The following is a 21,158-nucleotide window of genomic DNA, read 5'->3' on the forward strand; positions in this document are numbered from 1 at the left end:
TGTCTTGTCTTATTTATTATTTAATCTTTTATACAGTAATTGTAACTCATGTCAACTACTCTGTGTTTTTTTAACTTGTTTAATTCAAATTGTACTTCAAATTCAAGGGCCACTATGTTGCATTTCACAATATGCAAAATGTTCTTGGAGCAGACTCACTTGCCAATATACCCTGATAATTGATTAAATAATATATCTTTTTTCTTTACAGTCACTCACTGGGATGGATGGATCATCAGCGCCGGTTTATGGAAGAACTATGGCCAATTTGTGAGTGGCAAACAGGTAAACCAGTCTATAACAACTACTACAGCAGAACTACATGTCTGTCTATTCGTGGTATGTAGTGGTCGAGGGCGAGGCAGTGTACTGTTGTTGTTATGCCAGGCAGAGTCCACTCCAGACAGCAGCTCATGTAAAATTGGGGCTATGTGGCTTGCTGCATACAATTAGATATGCTTTGTCTGTCTGACAAAGAGCCTAGGTATACTACATCAGGTTGCTTCACTCAGTGGTGCCTGCCTTGACCGTCTGCATGGCACTGCCTCAAGCTTAAGTCAAACATCCGTTATGTTTGCAAAATGTGCTGTTTTTCGGTATTTCGCAAATCTCGCGAAATTACCGAAAAATCGCAAATTCTTAAGCAGAACATATTTTTGGCCCTTGCTTGCGGCAGGGCCATGCAGACGGTCAAGGCAGGCACCACTTAGTGAAGCATCGTCCTGATGTAGGATACCTAGGCTCTTTGACACAGACAGACAAAGCATATCTAGGATTTAGGGTTCTGTGCGATTTACTAGGGTTTTTGAGTTTAAGTTCGTATGGTTCACGCTGAGTCTAGGGCTCGGGGCCCAATGCAGGCTCGTTCATAATGATTTTGGCAAGGTTTTAGGGGGCTTTGGTGTTCTTTGGTCCAGAATTGGCAGACGTTTGGCCTTTTTGGGTGTTTTGCGGTGCGTGTGTTTGGGTGAAAACTAATCGTAGACCTTCTTCTTATTATTATTCTTCTTCAAAGAGCGCAGTGGTTCGATTTTGGTCTGCCTTGCTGAGATTCTTGTGAATCGCTGGAACAAGTGACTGTCCAGGTAAGTTTCAAGAGGATCAAAGTAGTGGAAGTGCTGTAAACAGCAATGTTTTGTGAACAGCACAATTTGCCATGTTTTGAATATACCAGTATTGCATGTTTTTGGGGGGCTGTTGGGGGTGTTCTAGATTTGTGGGGGAGGGTCTGGGGGTCTGGGAGCACTGCTGGGATAACATAGTTTTGATTGCAAGTTATTTGAAGAAAATCCATGGTGGTAAAGGGGGGTTAGGGCCTAGCTGCAGAACGCGTTTGGACCGATGTTGACTGGTTGGCTGAAAATTTTCGAAGTCTCCGTTTTTGCAATTTTTGCTTTTTGCCTGTTTGGGGGTGTTCTGATTTTTTTGCGGGTGGCTGCAGGGATCTGGGGGCATAGCTGGGAAAGGTCTAATATCGGAATCAAGTAGTTTGGACAAAATCCATGGTGAAAAAGTTTTTCAGTTTTTCCTCACTTGCCTGTTTTTGGGTGGCTGTTTGGGGGGCTTCTAGGTTATTGGGGATGGTTTTGGTGTCTGGGAGCACTGCTGGCACAGTCTAATTTTGATTGCATTTGTTTTTCAGAAAATCCATGGTGGAAAAGGGGAGTTAGGGCCTAGCTGCAGAGCGCATTTGGACTGAATTGAAGGTAGGCCCATTTTTTTTTTTGCCTGTTTGGGTTTGTATTTCTTTTTTGCTGGTGGCTGCAGGGGTCTGGCTGCATAGCGGGGAAGGTCTAATATCGGAATCAAGTGGTTTGGACAAAATCCATGGCGAAACTTTTTTTCTGTTTTCAGACTTTTCGCTCACTTTTGTGTTTTCGGGGGGCTGTTTGGGCGGGTTCCTGGTGTTGGGGGGGGGTTGGGTGGTCTTGGAGCAATGCTGGGCATGCCTAATTTTGGTTGCAAGTGGTTTGGAGAAAATCCATGGTAGAAAAGGAAAGTTAGGGCCTAGCTGCAGAGCGCGCACGGAGTGATCTGGGAACTAGGCCTACATTTTTCTAAGTCCCCGTATTTGCATTTTTGCTTTTTGCTTGTTTGGGGGTGTTCAGCTTTGTTGCGGGTGGCTGCAGGGGTCTGGGGGCATAGCTGGGAAGGTCTAATATCGGAATCAAGTGGTTTGGACAAAATCTATGGTGAAGAAGTTTTTCAGTTTTTGCTTACTTCCTTGTTTTCGGGGGGCTCTTTGGGGGAGTTCTAGGTTTTTGGGGGGGTCTGGGAGCACTGCTGGCACAGTCTAATTTTGATTGCATTTATTTTTAAGGAAATCCATGGTGGAAAAGGGGAGGTATGGCCTAGCTGCAGAGCGCGTTTGGACTGAATCCAAGGAAGGCCGAAAATATTAAAAGTGTGACATTTTGCATTTTTGCCTGTTTCGGGGGGGTTCTACTTTTTTGCGGGTGGGTTGGCGAGTCTGGGGGCATTGCTGGGAAGGTCTAATATCGGGCGCAAGTGGTTTGGCCAAAATCCATGGTGAAAAAGGGGGGTTAGTGCCTAGAGTTAGGGTTAGGGTTAGGGTTCTTAAATCGCTGTTTACACTTTACACATAGCTTGAGGGGAAAGACCTGCAAATTTCGCCCACACTTATTTATCCTTGAAAAGGAGTCTCAGAGTACGCACTTGCGAAATGATGCTTGTATGTTTCATAATACTGTCCGAAACTGCAAGTGTTATTTTTGCACTACACACCGTACCGTATATTTTTTTCTCTGTGGTGTTCTTCCTGTTTTTCCATCAACAATTACAGGCCAGCTTTTACCCTGTGCAATGGGAAAAGGATGACCTCAGGCTTAGCGACCCACAATTCAGTATCCGCCAGGCAGGCAGTGGACAAGGTGTCTTCTGGTCCTCAACATTGATCGGCGTAGCATCAGATGGAATGGAGGAGTACCGCGAAAAAGAGGAATGGCTGGATGCATGCAACTTCCCAACTTCAACAGGACAACTACAACAACATACAGTTACAGTATCCATCTTCATTTCAACTTATCTTTTAAGTAATGTTATTGCTGTGAACTTCTATGAGTGTGACTCTGTGCATTTGTTTGCTCTCTGCTTCAATTCATCCCTCCAGCCATTGTATTTTGTTTGCTATTTTTTAAACTAATTTAATGTAGTAAGCGGTTCTTCTCTCTGAGGGCAGATAGGCAAGTGAAAATGCGTAATTACTGCGGCCCTGTACTGTCACATTGTTTCTTCATAGTTAGTACATTGTATGATTGTATAAAGTACTACTTACTTTTCAGAAACCTATCCATTTAGCAAACAACGTCATGCATGCTTTCTTTATGTCCCTTAAAAGATTTATGGATAGCTTTGTATCCAAAGATTTGTTTATCTTCATTTGTTGTTTGTGCATGCTGTGTTATTTTTTTTCCTTTCGCACACAAAACTTTCACCACAAACCCCCTTCCCATCCAAGTTTCAAACCCTAACCCTCTTCCCCCGGGCTGTGTGGTTTTCATTGAGGTGTGAGTAAATTACAACAATAATTCCACACACTTGCTGGGGATAAGGTGCAAGAAACCTCCTCAACTCAATTTTAGGCAGCTAGATGAATCCTAGGATATAGTAATTCTGGTTAAAAATAAACAATGAGTTTTTTAAAATAAATTCTGAATTTCATGCCCACCATGGATTGGATCCATCGTCAACATCATCCTCCTACATGTCAAAAAGACTTTTTGTGTTACGCTGCTGTGTCACTGTTCTTCCATCCATGCAATTCTTTTTTCCCCATACTTATCTTCAGCATTGCTTAGGCTACTGTTCCTTCTAATACTCCTCTCAGGCCACTCAATGTCTCATTTTGTTACTTTGTTTTTCATATGCTGCTACTGCTAGTGTGGTACCACTCCTACTAACACCACAACAACAGAATTTTGTTCCGGGATGGTGTGATCGCCATTTGCCATGCAGCCAGCACTGTGCCTAGCTCTATTCTCAAACACAAATCACAGGTAAGATAAGCATTTTGGGGAGGTAGAAAGATGGGCTAGGATGCAGAGGAGAGATTGATAGTAGTACAAGTAAAGTACTAGTAGGCCAATTGAATTCACTAACTCTGTTAGTGGCACTTTTGAAATTTTTTGGACGTTTTAGATAATTCATGCTGGTAAGTTTGAGGAAAACCAAACTTGCCGTAACTCCCGCCCACCAACCTACAAAATAAGATCAAAGCGTAAACTATGTTGAAGTATTTAAAATAAATAATGATGTATTTCCCCGAACAAAAATAAACTAGTCCCACCCCTCCCTAACACAAACAATTGTCCATTTCAAGTAGTCCAAAAATAAATAATCCCCAACTCCCGATTCCTACCCTCCAACAGTCTTTAAAAAGGGGCAAGGGACACAGTCACTTCTGGTGATGTTTGGGCAGGCCATCCTTGCAGAGGTCCCGGAGCATTTTTTCGAGGTCATCCACCTTGCGTTCCAGGAAGTCCACTCGTAACGTTAGGCGTCACATGCGTGCCTTCCAGGCTCTGAGGGGGCCTGCTGCTGATGTTTTTTTTTACAGCTGAGCGGCGGCAGGGGGCTGTCCCAGGACGGCGCTGGGATGGAGGCTGGTGGACAGAGGGCAGTGCTGGAGGAGGTTGTTAATGATCCCTCCTCGTTTTCCCGAGCCCACAGCCGGCAATATTCAACACAAATGGCCTCCATCTTCTGGGCCCTGGCCCGGACAGCCATCTCCGCTCTGGTGAGCTTTTTGGGAGCATCTATATGAAGAAAGAAAGAGAAATAATGTAACCAATACTCTTTAACAATAACACAAAATAATTCAACAGAGAGTTGTCTCACAGTAACACTAGCAATTTGCAAGAACAGTATAACATTTTGGCATGTATCTTTCTGCTGTCTTTGTAGGCCTGTAACAGTGGGAATTTCAAGAATTCTACTACCAGGCAGCACTATGGACTCAATACATAGTCAGAGAGTCGGAGAGTACACCAGTATTCGACTTTTTTTCTCTACTTTTGCTGAAGAAATTACTTGTACGTGAACTTGTGGTAGCCGGCATAATGCCAGCTCAGTCAGTTTGCACCCAAGAAAAAGAGACACAAGCCCTGATGACGCAGACTTACATGCATTGCTTTAAGCAGTATATGCAGGTGGGGATAGGGAAGCTCTTACTTTTGTATAGGGGTGGCACTGGCCATACTCGGTTACATCAAGGGCTACTGCTCAATGTAATTTATATTTCACACTGCCCCCCCTGGACTGCAGTACTACAAAAGGAAAATGAAGATTATTCATTTCTGATCATGTCTCCAGCCGATCACATGATCTCTTTGCTTATGTGATGCATGACTTTAGGTGCTTTATTCTGATAGATTAAGTGAACAACAGCGATAGTCCACCCATGATTAACACAGCAGAAAGAAAATTATGAACATAGGGAGTGAGTGTGATAACCATAATTGCCGAAGGAAGGGACTTGACATAATTGTCAACTATACAATACATACACAATATATGCTGAGCTTGCAAAGTAAACTACTATACTGTTACTTTAGGCAAGGGAGAGTTTCAGAACGATCACAACTTGTAGTATTTGGATTTCCTCTGCTTTGCTACTCTGGCACGGACATGTTGTTCGAACAAAGTAACACTCTTCATGCACTGAGCATCTGCTTTACATACACCTCTGCTATGTATGAGGAAGAAGATACCATCCAGGCTTCCAAAGTAAACGTCTATCATTCTTCTTAATGTCTCAACTGTAACAACTTTACTTTTTCTCAACAACCAAATAACACCCATTTCATTTTATTTGGTAAACCACTTTCTTGACTTGCATTTGAGTTTCACCCAAGTGATATATTGCAATGCACACCACACATGAATATTCTGATTTACCCACACAGGCAGTCATTTTTCCTTTTTCCTCCAACCATCCTTGCTTCAAGCAGCCATGCATCTGATTCCTTCCTATCAGCCACCTCTGCTTGCATTCAAAAACACGTATCATTCTTTAGTCATAAATGTTACGACTCGCTCGTCCTTCCATTGACCCCGAGTTCTTTCCCTTTTCGTTTATCACATCCCTCAAGTTCATCTGATATGACTTGGCTTCACGATAAAAGTTTCCCAGCTGATTTGAAGTCAAATAGAGGGGGCCATTGCTTACTCGAGAACTACCGCCGCTAATGCTCTTTCTAAGTCAAGGGTGACTGACTTCACCGTGATTGGCTAAAAAAAATGTAGTTCTAAATCAGTAACTGTTCTTAACGGTACAGTTTTCTTGTAGTAGTGTACTTTCTACTGTACAGTACATCATACACTCCTTTGCGAGCCTACTCTAAAATGTCAATAAGTAAGGAGTATAATAATAACTAACCACCGTCCGCCGCTGCTGAACCATCCCCCTCAGCTCCTCCTGAGTGGACCCCTCCGCACTGCTGGCCCCAGCACTGGTGGTGGCAAGTGCTGCATCAGATGTTGTGACGCCTAGAAAAAACATGTCATATTTTTAGATGCCATACACCACCCCCTACTTTGTCTCGTAATGGAAGTGAAAATGTTAAACAATTTTTTATTATTGGGACTGAAAAGAAGTCACGGTTTTGGGGAGTGTGTTAACTTATATGCTTAGCCATAACATGCAACTCTTTTTGGCACAACTGATGAATGCTTGCTCTTTAACGTGCATCAATTTTATAATTACAGACAGAACCAATTACTCCCCATCACCACCAGGAGGACTTGAAGTTCCAACAAGGTGAGGGCTCCCGAGTCCCGCACAGTTACTTCTGACTGAGGTATGTGAAAAGTCGAACTGCACCTATCATCAACAATGTCCTATTTCTCTAGTCCATACTTCTGTATGTGCAGAATAGTCCCTGAAACACTAGCGGTGTGGTATGTGCTACTATTAAATCAAAAAGACAACTATTAGCTTATTCTCGGTGGACATTGACATTTTGTTGTTGGAAATTGTAAAAGCACTAACATTACGAAGACTGGAATAGACAGCAAGGGCAACCAGAGGACTGCACTGAGTGCCTCTAGAGCTATTGCTGGATCAGAGTTTTGTTTAACACCGTCTGCCGACTAGGCAAGCTTAGCTACCTACACAGACCGACTCATAAATAATAGTAAATAGTAGTAGCACAGAGAGTGATGGTAGAGAAGCAGAATAAGAATGTAGAAACAGTCTACAAGAAGATCAAAGACTATTTTGTAAAAAACAGAGTTAGGGAAGTATAATTATCTTAAAAACAGAACTACTTACTGAGGCCAACAGAAGAACATGCAGTGGACCATTCCTCCTGCCCACTCTGTTCCGCCGGAGTCTGGGGTGGTGCTGTCGTCTTGCTGAAGGTGCTGATGATCATGAAATAAACACAAACATGGATGACTGTTTTTTGGAAATATTTGATTTATTTGGCCACAATCCTAAATTATCTCGGGAAACAAATTAGCAACAATTGCCCTACATGTATTGACCTATCTGATCTGGTCAACTAGGAGGATACTAGTACAGTATTGCTGGATTCGCAGACCGTCTACTTGGAAAGTTATGTAAATCACGAACTAAACCAACAACAAAAATGTTCTACTACAACTGCCATCACTCAGCAGCACGCGACGTGACAGACACAGTCCGTCATCATGATTGCAGAGCACTAAAAAATGTCCTACTACTACTACTAATAACAAGTCATAATATACTCAACCTGAACCTATCAATTCATCACTATCTCTTCTTCTTAGTGGCAGCAGGAGTACAAAGGAAGGACTAGACTTGAGTCTCTAGTCTCTCTAGCATTACATAGTTCTGTAAGTAAGCATAGTAGCAACGCCACTGAGCAGGCAAGCACCTGCAATCCAATTAGCGATCGTCAGCAGCAGATCATTCTCCCACCTCGCCGCCAAGACGTGGAACACCCTCCCCATCCGCCTGCGACAGACCCAGGACCTGCTGACCTTCGGAAGACTTCTCAAAACCTGGTTGTTCGAGCAGAAACAGAGAGCGCCTTGAGACCCTCACGGGTGAGTAGCGCGCTCTACAAATGAATAGATTGATTGATCGAATGCTGCTTCTGACAAGAGTAAATGTTTGACAATTTCCATAGTGACAATGGGTTGTAAACAACTTTGAAGACATCCACAAGTGTTGAGGTGGGTGTGCGCAAACTTTTAGGCTGCTATCCCCATGGAACACTCAGTGCCAGTTCCCAGGAACAGAGTCAATTACATGAAAATCTTTGTGTACGTAAATCTTTTTACAAGTGTAAAACAATGATTGGTGAATGCTAAAGGTGGCTTTCCACTAGAATAAAATGACTATACAGGTATACTAAACTGACACACAAATTACTTCATTTAGGCTTCTGTTCTCTAGCACGAATACCATTATATATGGGGAAACTAAATATAGCCAACGACAGTCAGAGCAGTAGTGTGCTGCATTATTGAACAACTACTAATCTACCACTATCAATATTGGTAGACCAAAAACATAGTAGCAGTGAAAGAGGAAGGAGTATCAATAGTAGTAATTGCTTCAGCTTTAGTAATGCAGTATAATCCTAGTAGTGGGATTAGAAGTGTTGCCATCAGTAGAAACAGTAAACGTTGGAGGAGGTGGAACTGGAGGCCAACAATAGTCATATTTTAGATTGTAGTTGTAATAGTAAAAGTGATTGAAGCTGTGGAAGGTGTTAGAAGGTACTGTAGGTTCTTTTTTTTTGGTAGTTCTAATGAAGGCTAATGATGCTCCTCCAGAGGAGGACCACTTAACTGTGACTAATGCCCAGATAAATACCACTCAATGATGGCTGCCATGCTACTTTGGCCTGATGTCTTCGCATTATCTGCTGTACCAGTAGTGGTGCAGAGATTTTAATAATGCTGCAGCATAAAATACATTACAGCCACATTTCTGTGCTGTTGTGTCTAAGACTAAGGTGCACAAATTATGGACGGAATGCGGAACAAATCAAACATTCACCCCAGTCAAGAGATCTGGGTTAGATCTATGGATCTTTTGCTCACCATGCCACCCCAGTTTAGACAAAGCCATATGCAAATTCTTAGAACTGGGATTTCTGGTTGGCTAAGGCTTACCGGACGTCCACATATGTCAGTTACTCAGAAGAAGACCAGTCTGAGTGTACTGATAACTATTCCAATCCCTTATAATTTGTAAGGGAATACTTCACTGCGCTGCATCCCAATTTTAATGTTAAAACAGCCCAACTTCCTTGACAGAGACACAGAACAAAAAATGTAGATTGTCTGACCCTCCACGGTCAATAACAATTATCCACACCAGCAACGTTGGACAAATATCTATATAGAAAAAATGTGTGAGAAAACAAATGACACCTCACGGAAACACCACCAACGGGGTAACTGGTATGTAATTTCCAGACAAGCCCCTGTCTCATCATTGGTAGTCACTTGTTTCTCAAAGAAAGTAGAAAAAAGAGTGTCCAAAACAAACAACCAAAGAAGTGTGACAAACAGTGGAAAGCAGAAGCGTTTGCTAGTGACAAACACAAAACATAAAGTAGTGCAGGGTCTTTTGTTGTGTATCTAGTTTAGAGTTGATTCCCTCTGTGCTCCTATTGATAATTTGGCTAAGGCTTACGCCAAAGCCATGCAGAACCACCATTCTAGTCAGGGCAAGGGAGTCACACGCCAAGATAACCCCTGCTCACTCCCTTGGTAGCTTGGCACGAGCAGACAGGCTTATCCTGGAGGCAATGTGTAAAGCATTTGCGCGCGCACACAACAGCAACAACATCCTAGGCACACCACAAAAGAAACTCCACACAAGGTTATGTAAAAATAACTTTTGCATTGTCAAAACACATCAGATAGTAATCACACAATATACATTTGTATTTGTATTTTATTTATTTGTAAAGCGCTAACATTCATCCTGAAAGGACATCACGGCGCTGAAGAAAGTTGCAAGTGATTTGACATCAGCTCTGATTGATTATTGATCTGGCCTGGGAAAGAGAAATGTTTTCAGTTGTTTCTTAAATGAGACAAAACAGTCATTTGTTCTAATTTTAGGGGGTAGCTCGTTCCACTTTGTTGCCGCAATGTGAGAGAAGGCCCGCTCTCCCATCCTGACAGTACGAGCTCGGGTGATGGCTGCTCTTCCTAACGTCATAGATCGTAGGTGTCTAGAGGGTTTATAAAATCTGACCCGGTCGTGTAGGATGGTGGGGCCTGAGCCGTGGAGTACCTTATGAGAAATGCACAACAGCTTAAAAATGGCTCTTTGCCGCATTGGGAGCCAATGAAGCTCACGCATGCAACTTTTAGCTGAATCATATTTCCTTTTATTGCAGATGGCTTTGGCAGCTGCATTCTGAACCAGCTGTAATTTAGAAAAGAGATAATTTAGAAATGAGATTGTGACATTGTGCCAACTGGCACGGGCAAAATTCACAAGGGATTATTTACGCCGGGACAGGGCCACGTGGGCCACTGTCAGAATCAGCACTTAGTAGAACTAGCACTTAGAATAACTGTAACACCAAATAACAATTATAGATCACAACCAGTAACTACTGGTAACAGGTAGGTACACACTACGCAATACTAATAACCATGGAGCTAGATCACGCATGGACAATTAACCTCTCTAGTATAACATACTAGGCAAAGCAAACTTCTAAGCATGAGCTCCTTTAGAAGTATAACACAAGCAAAAAGGCAACGCACATTACGCAGCAATCACATTTAGGCCTCACCAGTAAAAATACAATAGGCAATTACCATCATAAACATAGTAAAATCATATTGCGCAAAAATCACCTTAGGGCCTTGCGCGCTACCCACATACCAGCCCCCTGGCCAACTGGCCATCTCAAGATGGGGCTCAAATGCCCTGTGTCCAGAATGTCAGGGCGCACTGCCAATACAGCGCCAGTCAGGGGTGTGCCAACGGCGCAAGCCTAAACGTTGCAGCTGCCCACTACTTGCTGGGCAGCTGAGGACAATCCCAAGGGCCTAAACGCTGCAGCTGGCACTAAGTGCTGCGCAGCTGTGGAAGGCCTGGCACCTCTGTGCCATCTCTGTCCCTCCCAGGGACTTTCACTCAAATTGCGCCTAAACGGTGCAGCTGCCCACTACTTGCTGGGCAGCTGGAAGAGCGAAACTGTGACTGGTTCTTTCACTAGCCCTTAAAGCAAATTGCGCCCCATGTTGGTGCCCTCAGGCTCTAGACAATATACAAGTGCCTTGGGGCTCTCGCACCTGAACTAGCTAGGTGCAGTATAGGGAGTATACTGGCGCTTTAAACAAATAAGGCCAGACTATAGCCACACAGGCTCTTTACACAAACATGCCCCCTAAAGAACTGGCACCACTGTGCCTGGGGGACCCCCACTGGGGCCCCCTCCCTCTGGTTAGCCCATCACTAGGGCCACGCACAGGATCTTTCATCATCACCTGCCTGCCTCGGTGGAGCCATCTGGCTCTGAAATTATGAGGCGAAATAGCAAAGAAAACATGTGCCCCATGCTGCAGTGGTAACCATATGGTGTCCCCAAGTCATTCGAGTCCCCCCTCTGGGGACCCGTGTTAAAAAAAATGACCCCTGAGACCCTCGTGGCTCGACAACAAATATGTCGCCTGGATGGGGGAGCCTCGTGGGCTCTAGAGCAATGATGCAACTTGGAGCCTCTCAGGGCTCCTCCACAAATATGCCAATATGCCCTCTGAAGCAAAGATCATTCTACTGGGGGGGGGATGGACACCGGCAGTGTGCCCCGACGCCCCCCCTCTCTCCTCGTGTGGCAGTTGGCACAAACAAATATCCCCGGGGAGTCCCCCAGCCCTTCTGCACTTACCGGGCTACTCTTGGGAGACTTTTCCAGCACTGGGGTCATCCTCCGCGGGGTTCTTGAACACTCTGAGAGCCACTCGCACAAGAAACAACAGGGACAGGCTTCCACAAGCGCTGTGCCAATCCCAGCGCGTCCTCTCAGATGTCACCCTCTTATGCGGCACTGCTCCCGGCTGGGCCAATCCCAGCGCGGCCTCACGGGACAAGCCTCCCACAGTCAGCCAATGACTGCACAGCTTCTCCGGCAAGCCTCCCGCCGCGGCCCAATGCCAGCACAGCTTCCTCGGTGATGTCAGCAGCCCCGGGGCTGATTGTGGAGAGTTTCTTCGAGGTTCTTTGGCGTTTCTTTGACCAGGGCAGCGGCGATTTCACCAGCAGCACCCCGCGGGATGAGCACCCGCTCTAGTTTTAGCGCCAAAAGGGGGTGGGCACACGTGATACAAATAAATGATTTAACAACGCAGGGTGGGCTCCTGTGATGAATGGGGCCACAGGGGAAATCCCTACCACGGAGATTTCCTCGATAAGGGCTGAAGCACCGCGCTGCTCGGCCCCCCGCCTTTCCCTTACCTAGAGACATTAAATCAAAGCGCCCAGGCCCAAAAAATAAGGCGCAGGAAGGCTGTAACAAGCCTTGGTAAAATCAAAAATGGAGGCAATAGGTCTCAGAAGCCTTGGAGCATCAAGGTGGAGCACAACAGCTCCCAGCATAGGAAGAAGTCGTCCAGCATCCAGGGGCAGGGTATCCAGGGGCTGGGCAGGGCCCAGGGAGGCAAGCCTTCCCCTGGGCCCAGGCAGCATCACAACCCTGGAAGATTCAAGTCAGGAACAAGAACAACTTTCAAGAGGTCACAGCCTCTTTTTATACACAAAACCCTTTGTCTAGCAGGGTGCAGGCAATGTGAGAACCAGCTACAGCTGGTTATGGAAAACTCTTTTTACTGGCCAGGCTAGGGACATCAGACGCACCACAGTGGTGGAGCCAGCATTGTGTGGGGAAATCCCAACCCTATTCAGGTCCCAGGTGTACCCCTCCCTCACATCAGCATGCTAATCTCTCCATTCACCACCGGGGCACACCCATCCTGACTCCTGGAGCCAGACTCACCAGCCAGCTCCAGCCAATCACATGCCAGACACAAATTACACAAACATGCCAACTTCTAGAAATGGCACTGTCACACTAGACACAATCATGCTGCATACATCATTGCACAGCATTCAATCTCACGAGTTCGCACATACCAAACTCGACCCTGCACTCCCCACACATCAGGAACTACCATGGTCACACATGTTCCCCATGCATTCCTATGGGAGGGCAGGTCACTCTCACCACACACACAGAGAACGCACGCACTTTACACTGGACCACAGTGAAAAAGTGCGCAGAGACCTAAAATCACCAACACCAGGTTACAGAAACAGGCTAGGCAAAAGCAAAAAGTTTCGGGGTGAACCTGCCAAAAAGGGCCTGGTCCAACACAAATCAGTCTTGACCCTGCTCCCCATGGGAACAATCCAGCCTGAACTGCCAGACCAGGTCCTCCCTGAACCAGAAACAAGCATCCTGAGACTGGTGTTGGGGTATCCCTCCTCAGCAGCCAGGCTAGCTTGAATCCAGTGGCACTATGAGTCAAGGACCCATGTCTCGGCGAACCCGGCGCACCTAAAGTGAGAGAGAAAAAGCCACACAAATGATGGTCAGAATGCAGAACAAATCAAACATTCTGGCCAGGCAGTTCGGGCCGGACTGTTCCCATGGGGATCAGGGTCAAGAAGACGGATTTGAATATTGTTGGGTCCAAACTGGAATCGTGTGGTGACTAAAAAAAAACAATGGCTTTAGGCCCAGATCTCTTGACTGGGGTGAATGTTTGACATTTTGAAAACTCTGATGACTCTGTGGTTAAACTTTTGGAAAATGACATACAGATACTGCAGTTAAAACAATGGATTAAAGGACCAACTCACACTGCTGGGGATACGCTTGATTTTTTGTTCTCAAACATTGAATCGATAAATGTCTCCAAGGTTACACCCCTGTCCTGGACTGACCAAACTCTAATCTCCTTTTCTTGTAACCTGCCACTTAAGCCAACCAGCTCTATTACATCATCATCAGAGAAAAAACGACATGGAATCATATTACCCCCGACTCGTTTGCCTCCCACTTTTCCTCAAATGACCTAAATACTGCCAGGACAATCTCTGCTCAGACAGAGGTTGTGTTACACTCTGAAATCACTCATGCACTGGATCTGTGTCCTCCCAGGCTAGGTAGCTAACCAAATTGTCAAAATAGAGAAATGGTATTCATTAAAATTGAGAGAAATGAAGAGGAAGTGTAAAGCACTAGTAGATAAACGGAGCCTGACTAAAGAAGGTAACAATAGAATGCTCATCAAAGGGCAGTTGAAGAATTATAATGCTCTCAAAAGTGTTAAAAAAACAATACTATGCAAAACGAATAGAGGACAATCGTAACTCATCTAAAGAGTTATATAAAATTGTGAAGGAACTCTGCAAACCTATCTGAATCTCCCATATATTGACCCCTTAAAGTGACAACTGTGAGATAATCAACAATTTCTTCACTGATAATATTTCTAAATCTACTGCTCTTTTAAAACGCAAGCCATTTCCGACAAACTACACTGGGACATTCTAGCTCCACACCATGAAGCATATGCCTATTTAGGCACCTTGACCATTCTCACTGAAGAGCAGGTCGAAAAAGCCATGACCGAGGTTAAATCAGGATCCCTGCTTGTGCCCTGCCCCCATTTTTTCTTTTCTCAAATCACATCTGTCCTAAGCCCATTTGTGACACAGATTTTCAGAAAATCCCGGAATAATGGAAGGAAACTATTAGATTTCCACTATAAAAAAGCTGGTGTGGATATCCATAACCCAGTAAATTACCGACCAATTTCCCAGCTGCCATACCTAGCCACAGTATTGGAGAAACTGGTCAATAAACTACCCGTTAACTTTCTAGAAACCAATAATCTTTTGTATCCATCCCAGCCTGGCATTAGAGCTTCTAACAGCACAGAAGCCTCCTTACTTGCAGTATCAGAAAACATCAAACCCTTGGTGGATCAGGGCAAAGCTGCCACCCTGATCCTCTTGGATTTGTCGGCAGCTTTTGATACTGTTTCCCATAATCTTCAGCTGAAAATCTTGCACAAAAAAGGATTACACCTGAAAGCCCTTCAATGGTGTAACTCCTTCCTATGCAACGCAATAGAACAAAAACATTCAAATGAGCCCTTTCTCTTCTAGTTAAACAAACATCAGCTATGGCGTCCCGCCGAGAGCCTCTTTAAGTCCAACCCTTTTTAATGTCTATGTCTCTTCCTTTGCTAAGATCAGCAAGAAATGGGGTTTTAGTATCTGCTGCTGTGCAGATGATGCACATTTACTAGTTGCCTCCAAAGAAAAACATGAGAACACCAGAAATAACCTAGTCAACTGCCTCTCAGAAACATCAACTTGGATGACGGAACACTGTCTTGAGCTAAATGCCGAGTAGTCTGAAATCCTGCTCTTTGGAGGGGCTCACTTACTCTGGAATGACACCTGGGGGCTTCAGTGAACAGCAGCCGGCTCAGAACCTAACCATGTTGCAAAAAACCTGGGCCTACTTACTGACAATGCATTAACCATGTAAGATCAAGTGCGAGCACCGTGCGGAAAAGGTTTCGCTACGCTAAAAACTATTAAAAAGACTCTTCTCAAGGATCCCCTTAAACTGCAGAAAGACTATTTCTCAGGCATTACTCTCAAATAAGCTACATTATACAATTCTCTTCCTGAGCCGTTACCAAAGCATTATCTTAGAATTAATTCACAAGAAACATCCAAATGATATCAAAACAAATCAGAAGAAATGAATCCAGTATATTTCAAAAACTTCTTCTTTATTTTTCTTCTTTCCAGTCACTCAGTACTTTTTCTTTTCTTTTTCTTTGCCAACACGTGTTTCGTCCTAACTAAATACAGTTAACGGACTTCGTCAGGGCTAAAGAAAAATGAAACAATTATAAAATTACTAAAATTCATAAAAGTTTATGTAATATAGTATCATCAACATAATACTAGACAATTTATAAGATATAATCATTTTTGCGATGCGATTAGAGGGCTATTATGGTGGAACTCGCTCTTTTCAACCGCAACAAAGGGCAATTAATAGTTCATTCATCTGTAATGTTCACATCCAGAACCGTTACTGTTAAAACATATAATTATGCAGAAGATTTATTTACAAAAGGTACATTATTAATAATTCCCATCATAAAAAATCCTATTCACATATTTACAGGTTAAAAAATCATGGTTTCAAAGTTTCATAGGAAGATCATTTAGAAAGTTCTCAAAAAGAGAGGAAATGATATCAGCAACTATATAACTTTCTATATTTCTCATACTACACATGACTACAAATGAGGCAATCTCAGAATTCATTCAACACAGATATATATATAAGATGATAGACTCACCAATGAGCATCTTTAATCTATGATATTGGTGAAACCTCAGGTGATCAAAAACTTGAAAATTCCTAAAGGATACATATTATATTTTAAACATCAAGCATATACATCCATTATTATATGTAGTGACACAAAATATTTTATATAATGTAAAACAATAGGTGCATAGTTTCCTTAGTGACATTCTTTGTGCATCATAGTTTTATTATTCCTTATTTTGATTATTAGTCTACGATTCAATTTATAAACTAAGTTGTCACTATGTTGACCTGAAATCACATTTTATAATATAGGCGATATTCTCAGTTAATTCAGCTGATGCACTCATATCAGACAGGTTTCAACAATGGAGATACCAAGTTATCTAAAATAATATTTATAGACCGAGATGTCACAGTCTTGACATTGGACCCCACATATTAATAAAGGACCCCTATAAGTTGCTACTACTGATAAGGACCCCTATAAGTTGCTACTACTGATAAGCCCGTATTGAGCGGGTTTCAGTGCAATTAATGAAACATTAGCAATGGTTCACACCCTTCAAGAAAAGAAAGGGGGGGGGGGCGAAACTGCCCATGTTAACTCTAATTTCCTTAGTGACATTCTTTGTGAATCTTAGTTTCATTATTCCTTATTTAGATTACTAGTCTACGATATAAACAAAAACCAGGTTGTCACTATGTTGACCTGAAATCACATTTTATAATATATTATCGGTTAATACAGCTGATACCCTCATGTTAGACGGGCCCAGAACTGCTCATATTAACTCTAAATCTCTTATACTGAATTGTCCTAAATTGACGGGTATCAGCACTATTACCCGGTCAGCTGGCTACCCATTGTGCAAGGTTACGCAAATATTTACAAGTTTAAAGTTGACACTCTATATCTCCTCCCCTTTGCACAATACATTGGAAAGAGCATTTAAAAAGGCCAAGTAGTACCTTCGTTAGTTATCTTATCCACTAAGTTCCACATATTCTCATGTTTTTCAATATCAAGGTCGAGATGTTTAATATCTACAAAAAAAGTCTTATATTAGCACCAAGGTAATGTTAACTGCCTAATAACAAATTTGTTTCATTATCCTCATAGTTCTTACCGGATGAAAACGTGCATGAATCTCGATTTATGGGGGTCCTGGCGTGCTCGGCGTCTAGCATCGGCGCCATGTTTGTTAGGGATATTTATACTCTCGTGCTATTCCAAAATAGAGAAGGGGACTAACTATTTCTAAATTCAAATAGCTAAACCATGAAACACCAGTGCACTATTGATTTCACTTGATTATTTAAATTTATATATCATAGCGCCCTATTGTCGTCACGTCATAATTTACATTATTAGACGCCATATAAAATATACAATTATTATTATTGATTTCCTTCCAATCATATATATTATTACATTAACTTGAAATATAACGTATAGTTAAAGATATGATGTCTAACTCAAACAATGACAACGTGAATACAAGTCTATTTGGAACTAATATCATAACATATCATTAGAGACTAGTGTCTAATGCGGGCGCCATCTTAACATGGCTAGGCATTTCAAAGAAATACATATAGTGTAATTAAAGATTATCCAAGATTATGTGACTATTTAGTCAAAACTACATATTTAAAGTGTTATCGAAGGGTAACCAATAATGATAGTCAGTTATAATTATTCCTCTTTCATTTCTGTACATATAGTATTATTAAATATTACCGATCTATTCCCTATTGGGACTCTTTTAATTTTGATTTTAGATATTTAGGACGCCCTTTTAATTGTGTCACTCATGTGCCATATTAAATTATCATACTACAGAATCATACCGTGTTTCATTGTTTGACATACCTCAATATTCAACAACAAAAAGCTGATTATTATCATTTCGCTATACTCTACATAAATATTAACACTGTTATAATATTAACACTGTTTATCAAGAAGTTTACTTACTTTCTCTCCCCATACGATATTCTGGAATACATACATATATTTAAGCCCTCTAGTTCGAACTAGTTACAGTCTATTATCAATATCATTCCGAGATTGCAAGATGTGTACCCAGGGGTAATACCAATATAGTAATTCTCAGCGAATAAGTTAGGGTAAGAGCATTTTATCTCTAAATCCTGTTAACTCTTCATTAGTATATCTGCTATCGGACCATACATTACACCTGATAGTATCAAATCACCCCAAGAAATATTGCATTTCATCGTCAATGTTGATCCCGTGGGTAACTGCCCGTAGCCTGATGATCCATCGTACTTCAGCCTGTCTCACTTTGAGCTCTCTATTCCCTCCTCTTATGTTAGGTGGGATACTCTCTAAACCATGAAATGAAAAGCTTTTATTGGGACAATTTAGTGCATGCAACCCTATAGGGTATTTCTGGTCCATATTTTTAAAGGCTCTTTAATGTTCCGCTATACGTTTTTTCATACTTCTTATGGTGCTCCCTACATAGATCTGCTGGCATTTGCATATTATTATATATACCACATACTTTGTAGTACAATCAATATGTTGTCTTATATAATACTTCTTGGATCCATTATATGCAAATTCCTTTTTATCTGTAGATGCCATTCGGCACAGGCTACAATTATTACATTTATATGAACCAATATTATGTTTGTATAACCAAGATGGTTTCGATACCTTCTCTCTTAGGTAGCTAGGACTAGTAATGTTACCCAAGGTTCTACCTTTTCTATATGTTATACCAGGATTTTTAGGTATATATTTCTGTAATGACATATTAGAGGTTAAGAGGTGCCAGTGCCGTTTTAGGATACCATATATTTTATTGGACCATGGGTGATATGCCGTAATGAGTTTAACAGGAATTGTTTTATTCGGATCCTTGCTCCTAGTTTGTAAAGTATCTAACCTCCTCAACGGAAGGGGCGTGGCTTGGACGCCGATGGCGATGGTCGCCTGAGAGCTCGGCTCCGGGACTGAGCCCGTGATTATCCTGCAGATCGGAGGCCGTGGGGCACCCTAGTCCCCGCAAACCGTCGATCAGACTGATTGGGACCTGCCGAGGCACCTGGTGCAACTCGAACATGAGTTGATCCGACGGAAAGTCGAAGTTTGTGGTCCCGCGGAGTGCGGCCCAACATGGCGCCCGGACCTCTTTGTCCCCTTGGTCGGGACCTTTAGTCTGGAGGAGCGTCGCTATCTACAGCGCACCCTCCACCTTTTCATCTCCCTGTGATGTGATGGTCTGGGTGTCGTTCTGATCGGACTTTGAACACGGTGATCGCTCCTGGATAATCGGATGCCCACACTACAGTGGACCTCGACTCACGGACGCCTGGCGGCCCTGGCTGCGGTGCCGATCCCCTGAGCCGCGCCTGGCTGGATCCCCCCGAGTGACTGACTTCCATGGGCAGCACGGCGCCTTGGCGCCACAAAGTCTCCGGTGGTGTTGGAGGCCCTCGTTCCAGATCCTCATCGGCCAAACGGGCCTGCCCGACCTGGCGCCGATTGTCCCCGCCTCCTCCTCAGTGCCCTCCGACGACACGGTGGTAGCGCGGCCCGAAGTTGTGGAGGTCCAACAGGCCCTGGAGACGGAGATCGCCCGCCCTCGGCCCGAAGGCCACTAGCCGAGAGAGACATAGCCGACACCCGCACTTGGTGGCGCCTCTGACTGGCTCTCCACTGTGTGACTCCTGCGCCATGAGGAAACCGAGGGGAGCCAAGGGGACCACCCCAGCCGCCTCAGACTCGGAGGCCCCGGACAAAGAAGAACGTGGGGACCCGGAGAGTTCTGGTGGTGCGCCATTGCAGCAACAATTTGACCGGGTCCTGGAGGCGATCGCGACCACACGCTCAGCCCTCCAGCAGGACATTGCCCAGGTGGTGACGAGTCTGGGCCTCCTTAGAGCGGACCACGGCAAGCTCTCGGATAGGGTCAAGGAAGTGGAGGGCTCGATAAAAACCTTGGAGCCAGCACAGAGAACCCTAGCCGTGACGATGAAGGATGCCCTATCCCGGATTGATGCCCTGGAGCGGCGAGCGGAAGACACGGAAGGTCGCAACAGGCGGAATAACATTCGAGTGGTGGGCCTGCCGGAGAAGATTGAAGATGGCGACATGGTGGCCTACTTGGAAGCCTGGCTACGGGACACGGTGGCTCCGGAGGGATAATCCTCCTTCTACACCCTGGAGCGAGCACACAGAGTCCCAGCGAGGCCGCCACAACAGGGCTGTGCCCCGCGACCGGTGGTGGCACGGTTATTGCACTTTCGGGACAGAGATCTCATCCTTAATGCCGCCAGACATAATGGCCCCTTCAAGGTGGCGAACAGCCAGGTGAATATCTTCCCGGACTACACCTATGAGACCCAGCGCAGGCGGTTCTCATTCCTGGCGGTCAAGCGCGAGCTCCGGAGCGAGGGCATCCAATACTCGCTCCTGTTTCCTGCAAGGCTCCGCATAATTGTCGATGACAAGACTCAGTTCTTTGATTCCCCGGAGGATGTCTGTAACTGGCTCAAACTCTATAGAGCCGGAAAGGATGGCTTTGGCTCCTCATCTCAACTAGCAGTGGAGCTTGGACAGCGACGGCGGTCCAAAAGAATTCGGAGTCGCCGTGGCCGGTCAGGCGGACCCTCGACTGCGGAGACGTCGACGGAGCGGAAGGGAGTGTTGGAGGTGTTGTCTGCGCTGTCTGGCTCACGGGATGGTACCATAGAAGAGGAAGCGGACCTTGGTGACGAGGGGGTACTAACGGACTCGGAGGAATCGGTGACGACAGTGTCCACACGCCG

Source organism: Lissotriton vulgaris, chromosome 6 (assembly GCF_964263255.1).
Source record: "Lissotriton vulgaris chromosome 6, aLisVul1.2, whole genome shotgun sequence".
In the NCBI taxonomy this organism is placed as follows: domain Eukaryota; kingdom Metazoa; phylum Chordata; class Amphibia; order Caudata; family Salamandridae; genus Lissotriton; species Lissotriton vulgaris.